This window comes from Pelobates fuscus, chromosome 7, assembly GCF_036172605.1.
Source record: "Pelobates fuscus isolate aPelFus1 chromosome 7, aPelFus1.pri, whole genome shotgun sequence".
Taxonomy (NCBI): domain Eukaryota; kingdom Metazoa; phylum Chordata; class Amphibia; order Anura; family Pelobatidae; genus Pelobates; species Pelobates fuscus.
The window spans coordinates 103,298,635-103,305,784 of NC_086323.1; the positions used below are offsets into that span (position 1 = coordinate 103,298,635).

General features: G+C 49.0%; 1 pseudogene; it reads right to left on the bottom strand.

The window, feature by feature from the left end:
• Nucleotides 1-1,515: 1,515 nt before the first annotated feature.
• Nucleotides 1,516-2,667, bottom strand: LOC134568736 (mannan-binding lectin serine protease 2-like; annotated as a pseudogene).
• Between the last annotated feature and the right edge of the window lie 4,483 nt (nt 2,668-7,150).

Sequence of the window (7,150 nt, forward strand, 5' to 3'; positions counted from 1 at the left end):
ACCTATATCGTCTCATGTAGAGTTTAAAGTCTCGTAGTCTGGTGGTTTGCGGTAGCAGCTCATATGGGGTAAGGACAGTCCTTTCGGCTGCAATCTTTCTTCAGGGCTAGCCGCACTATGGAGGTTGCTTTTGGATAGATCGCTGCCACCGCCATGCCAGTTTTTTCTCCCCTCTCGGTGGTGATTTTCTCCACGGGGTGAGCTCGGTTCGCTCCTAGTGGAGCGGGCTGCAGCTGCGGTAACTAAAGTCGCCTCAGAAGGTCCGTGGGGTCATCTGTGACGGAGAGCGATAGCACTGCTTCCCCGTGTGACACTACCAGGGTACCCGACGCTCCACACCGGTACCTGATTCCGTGGTCTCTAAGCAGTTTGGTGGTTGGCATGAATTTGCGTCTCTCCAACAGGACTGCAAACGGTAAGTCGTCGAAGATTCTTACTTGACAGCTATCCACCTCGGTGTGGGGTGTATTCCGGTCAGGTGTGGGGTCAGGATTGCTGTTTTCACCGCTGTGCTCCGAGTGACAGCGATTATGTCCCTGGGAGCGTCCACTGGGGCCGTCGCAGCCTTTCAGATCCGGAATGCCATAGCCATAGGCGGCAGCCCTCCCTCTCCCCTCACTTCCATCACTGTGGCAAGTTTGTTAGCGAACTCCAGCACCGCTTCGGGCCCCACTGTTTCGGGCACCCCACGGATGCGTATATTTTTCTTGCGGTGTCTAGCCTCCATGGCCGTGACGGTGTGGGTGAGTCGCTGGAGCTGTTGGGAGAGGTCCTCTACATTAGCCCGGGTCTCTGCGAGGGTGTTATTACGTTCCTCTTCTCGGGTCTCTACTGCTCCGATGCGGGCCCTGATGCCGCCTAGTTCTCCGCGGACCTCATCCAGGTCCTTCTTCCAGACTCCTCTGAGCTTGAGCAGGAGCCTTTTGATATCCCCTTTGGTAGAGGGTGATGTATCTGAATCAGAGTCATCTCTCCTGTATATCCCACTAGGGGCTTGTGTTGATTCTGGTGCCTCCTCGTCCGGGGACATCTGTGACTCACTGGAGCCTCGAGGCCTGCTAGGCGCCATCTTAGGCTGTGTTGGCTGTTGCGGCCTATCGAATGACCACCTAATGTCTGGTATTTTGGAAGCCTCAGAAGCCAGCAATTTTCAATGTGTGCGCCCCATCTCTCTTTTGGGGGGTTCAGGGTTGCCAGGAGCCCGGTTGTGGCGTTAGTCTGCAGGCTTTTCGTGGCCTTTTGATGTGTTTTTTAGTTGATTTTCCAGGAGCTCTCTGTACACACGTCTGCTTAGATGCTCAGCTTGGAAGTGGTTTTTAAATTAGAAAAGTGTTGCCATCACAGACCAGTCAAATTCTGGACCTTCTATCGCTTGTAAATTTATCAGTCTTTCTGAGATGGTCAGAATTACAAAACTTAAACTTCATGCTTGAGGCAAGTGAATCCACTTTCATTTTTTTTTTTTCTGTATGTGTGGGTAATTGACACTTTAAAACAAATTTACATAGACTACTTATTTTGGCAGAAAATGTTGATAATTGCTTCAACTGTTGAATTAAGACAGAATACTACAAATACACTTGTGGTTACAGTATGAATTGGATGGGTTTACCCATGTTTCTGAATAGTTTCTTCTATCCAGTCGATATAATTACTCACTTTTGTGTAAACTCCATATTGTCCTTTTTTGCCGCAATCTACTCCCCAGGATACAATCCCCCCATGAAACCATTTTTTCGTCTGGTGATCTCTGAATGCCAGTGCACCCCCACTATCTCCATTGCAGGAATCCTTTCCCCCTTCTTCATCACCGGCACATATCATGTTATCGTATACAATACGCTCCATCTTCATGTATTGTGCTTTGCATACTGCATGGTCAATAATCTCTACTTCTACAAATTTTAAAAAAATCGTGTTTTGATTCTCTCAGCAGTGCGCCCCCATCCTGCCACTAATCCTATGTGATTAACTTGATCAGTGTGGGAGATACGGAATCTTTCCTCCTTGGTTGGAAGGCAAACTGCCATAAGGTTCCTGCTAAGAGGGGCTTTATTTTTTAACTTGATAAGGGCGATATCATTGTTGAAAGTTTTATTATCAAAACCTTCGTGAATGAAAACTTCTTCTGCCACACCATTAAAGGAATTCTCATCTATAGTGCTGATCATGCCCATTTTTATATGATACTGTGACAAATCCTTGGCCGTCATTACATGTGCTGCTGTGATAACCTAGTTGTCATACAGAAGAGCCCCTCCGACCTCTCAAATCAGTTTCTATTAGCACCTGCCAGGGGACGTTGCCCAGGTCTGTGTTTTTTCCTCCTATAATGCGCTGAATTGACATTGAATCCACATTTATTCCACAATCTGGCAAACAGTTTGGCAGTGCCCTGCTCTTAGTAGAATCTTCCTCCCAATATCCTAATGCTCCACACCGATAGCGACCTTTCTCCTCTTTCATGTAGTAATAGGGCTGATGGCATTCATGCTGCACCAATGCTTGATACGTTGTCACATCTTTCTCCGTTAAAAATGTGAAGTTTCCATTTTCTATCTCTTCAGGCATCCCGCAGTTCACAATTTCACATTTTGGGAGCGACTTGTCCCACATTCCATTCTTCTGGCACAGTGCGGTGAATGAAGATAAAAAAAAAATTTTTTTTCATTCACATGACTTGCAAGATTGGGTTCGTCCATCCCTCGCTGGGATCAGCCGACGCCCTGCTGGGGTGTTACAGTGTCCCGTGGTGGTGCTTGGAGCTTGTCCAGTGGCATGTTCGAGGGTAGCGTTAAGTCCGTGTGGCGTGGGTGGAGGAGACTCGGAGAGTGCTACCTGGGTCCCTTTGATAATGCTGGTTCCCGTCTTTGGGCTAAATGTGGAATCTGGAGGGTCCCCTCCGTTTGCCAGGTTCATGGGCTGGGTCGTTCAGGGCATTGGTCCCAACGGCGCCCCAACTTTGGCAGGGTCTGTCGCTTGGGTGAGCGGGCCCGCCGGTAGCCCCGTCTGATCAGGCGCCAGTTTCTGTCTCTCTTTGTAGGCAAATATCTTGTGGGGGCCCTTGATTGTCGTCTAGCCATTGGCTGCTGTCGATGACAAGGTGTGCAGCCCCGGGATCTGCCAGTCCGTTAGTCCACACATGGTCTCCGCCATCTTGGGTATGGGTCTTGGGCCTGTGTAATGGCATTGTGTCGTTGCCAGGTCCCAGCTGCCACGTTGTGAGTGCGGCTATGGGGTGAGGACCAGGATCACCCCCCATTTGTTCCTTTTTTTAATTGAGAATGTTTTATTTTATTGTGAATGCATGATACAGTTAACACGTCATGCATGGTAGGATCAATAATAAATCAGTACAATGTTCAGTGGTGTATTTAGGATTTCTGCTGCTCCAGGCAGGACGGTGCTCAGGCACCCCCCCCCCACCTGTCAAGGCCGCACTTTGACTGACAGACGCTCACTCACTGACAGATGCACACACTCACTGACAGATGCATACACTCATTGACAGACACACTCTTATATACACTGATTTGACACACTGATAGACAGACATACACTTACTCGGACACACACTCACTGACACTTTCACTGACCGACGCACACTCTCACTGACAGACACACTCACTCAATGACCGACACATACACACTTACTGACAGACACACACTCACTTAAATTCACTAACACACACGCACTGAAACACACATACACACACACTCACATTCACTGACACACACACACACACTCACTCACTCACATTCACTGACACACACACTCACATTCACTGACACACACATTTCCCCCACTCACAATTATTATTATTATTATTATTATTTTAAATTGAAATCCACCCAGCCTCCCTACTTTTGGGATAGCTGGGTGGATTTTTCACCTGGGGTCCAGTGGGGATGCTGGGCAGGGAGCCGGCATATACCGTCATATTCCGGCTCCCGGCATTACTGCGCGTCGCGCGAGGCGCGAGGGAGCTGAGCAGAAACATGGTATTTGCCTGGGCATTTGGGCGCACCGTTTTTTGCCACCCCATGGAAAATGCCGCCCAAGGCAAACACCTTGTTTGCCTAGCGGTAGACACATCCCTGACAATGTTAACAGTGCATATGAAATATTTTACATTCACATTTTCACCAGTAGAACAATGTAAATAAATCAAAGCAAAAAAAAAAAATAATATAATTGTGAAGTCCCCACAGTAGGTATTCTATTGAGATTAGGGAATTATAATTAATGGACAGCAAAGGAGAAGAAAGGAGAGTTTGCCCCAATAGTGACCCATTAGAATATTATAAGATATCAGTCAAAGCTATTAAAAATGTGGAGTGGGTATGTTTTCTGTGGGGTAGATGTTAGGGAGGAAATACCCAAGTAGCAGGCTGTATCATCACCCACACTACTGCTGCTGAGGGACATGAGCTGGATGAGGATTGGATGCAGGCCGGGTATGGATATAATGCAGCAATTAGAAATCCTGTCAGCGGTTACTAGTAGACAGGAGTGTTGTAGATGGACCCAGCACTCCCTCCTTTCTTGTAGTAGCGTCATATAGCATTGAAGGAAAAAGTCATCCTCAGGGTCAAGTGCTAAAAAAGCATATGATAGTAGATAGTATTAAATAAAAGGTGGTCAGGTCATCTAACACTGACTGATAATTTGGTGGCTAATAAAGTTGAAAGTTATTAGTGTCTGTGATATTCTTATCGTTAATAAAAATTAAGGTTGTAAACCCCATAAGCTTTGAATAAACACCACGGTCTAGCCCATTGAAAACTTAATTAACTGTGTCTGTGTTTATTCTGTGGTCTAATTTATTTACACAAATAAATTTACACAAATGAGAGGTTATAGCTGTCAGAGGGCCTGGCGTCGTGGTGAGTCCGTCTGTCAATCAGGTGGAAATCCATATTTGCATCGTGGCCCGGATAAACGGGTTTTGGGTCATTCTGGGGTCCTTTAAGGGGTGTGTCCATACTGCGGACGGTAACTTTCGGGCCACTTGGTTGTTCTCCAGTTCCCTCCAGAGTTTGTCTGAGTTTAATGTGTGCCAGTCCACCAACCGTAGTAGGTGGGTAGCCCTGTAGTAATGAACTATCAAGGGGAGAGCCAAGCCCCCCATGCTTTTGGGCAGGGACAGGAGTGCCCCGTTAACCCTAGGTCGTCCCGTTTTCCATACAAATCTTATTTTTGTAGTGTTGAGCGTCTGGAAGAAGGTCCTGGGTATCATGATTGGGAAAGTTTGGAATAGGTAGAGAAGTCGCGGAAGGAGGTTTAGTTTCAGGGCATTGATTCTCCCGAACCAGGAGATGCACAGACCGCCCCAGTTCATCATATCGAATGGGTATAAAATTCTCCTGGTAGAGGCGTGTTGTGTCTCCGGTGAGCCAGATACCTAGGTATTTGATCTTATCCACACACCATCTAAATGGATACTGCGCGCGGAGATGAATTGTGTCTGCGGCGGGTAGATTTAGTGGGCAGGCTTCCGATTTATCAGTGTTGAGCTTTAGGTTGGAGAGAAGTCCATATTCCCGGCACCTGGTTAGTAGGTTCGGTAGTGAGATGAGTGGATTGGCAAGGAAAAAGAGGAGATCATCTGCATAGGCCGTGACTCTCTGTTCCAGCCCATTGTAGGCGAGGCCTGTTAATCCCCCGTCCCATCTGACCGCCCCCAGGAATGGTTCCAGGGACAGGGCAAACAGGATGGGGGACAGGGGACACCCCTGCCTCGTACCATTGCGGATGTTGAATGGCTGCGATGGTGCGATAGGGCACCATTTATGCGCAGGCGAGCCGTGGGTGTTGTATAGAGGGAGGTTATACAAGTCAACATGTGTGGCCTGAATCCCATCGCGCGGAGCGTTGCCAGCATGAATCCCCAATTCACCCGATCGAACGCCTTCTCAGCGTCGGTCGAGAGGAGGATCCCCTGCCGGCCGCCCCCCGCCAGGTGGATCACGTTGAGGGCTCTGATGGTATTATCGCGCGCCTCCCTGCCGGGGATAAATCCCACCTGGTCCGAGTGCACCAGGTCTGGCAACGCGCGCCCGACCCGCATGGCCAACATTTTGGTGAACAATTTCAAGTCCGCATTGAGTAAGGAAATCGGCCTGTAGCTGGAGCAATTCGTCGGGTCCTTTCCGTCTTTTGGGATGAGTGAGATGGTGGCTGCCAGCGTGTCTCTCGGGAGGCGGCCGCCGTCTAGCAGGTGGTTAAGGCTACCTAGGAGGTGTGGCAACAGGATGTCTTGGAATTTTTTATAATATGCTGCGGGGAGGGCGTCTGGGCCAGGCGCCTTATGGGCTTTGGCAATCTTGAGTGCTTGTTTGAGTTCCTCCAGGGAGATAGGTTCTTCCATTGCAGCCCTTTGTTCGTCTGTGCGGGTCCGGGACACATGCTGTTCCAGGTAGGTCGCGATTTAGTTCTCGTGCCTCATCCGGGCAGCCGTTCCCCGTGCCGCTGGTATGTTATAGAGTTCCGTGTAGTAGTGGTTCGCTATTCCGTCAGGCAGTTGAGTGAGCTTGCCGGTCTGATCGCGGACCTTAGTTATGTGTGAGAGTCTCCATTCCTGTTGCAAGCGCCTGGCCAGAAGTCTCCCGCATTTATCCGAGTATTCGTAGAAGTGTCTACGAGATTTACAGATGGTTTCGGAGGAGGCCTTGTGAGAGTAGCTGTCTGAGGTTTCTCCGTGCTTCCAGGAGTTCTTTGTAGGTATCTTCCGAGAGGGTGGTCTTATGGAGGGTTTCAAGTGTTGCCACTTGTTGTGCCAGCCTCGTGACTTCTTGCAGTTGGGTCTTCTTCCTATGGGTACAATAACGTATGAGATGGCCTCGGATCATGCATTTGTGTGCCTCCCATATCGTCTGAGGCTCCACTTCCGGGGTGGAGTTCTCCTCGAAGTACTTCTGCAGTGCGTCTCTCATCTCCGTAGTCGCCTCCAGCTCTTCCAAGACTTGCTCATTGAGCCTCCACTGCCTTTCCCTTGGTTTGTATAGCAGGGAGGCAATGCTAGTCCAGACCGGTGCGTGGTCGGACCAGGTGGCCGCACTGATCCCACTGGATTGCAGGAGCGAAAGATACTCTATGGGGAGGAAGATATAGTCCAACCGACTGTAGCGGTTGTGAATCGTGGAGTAA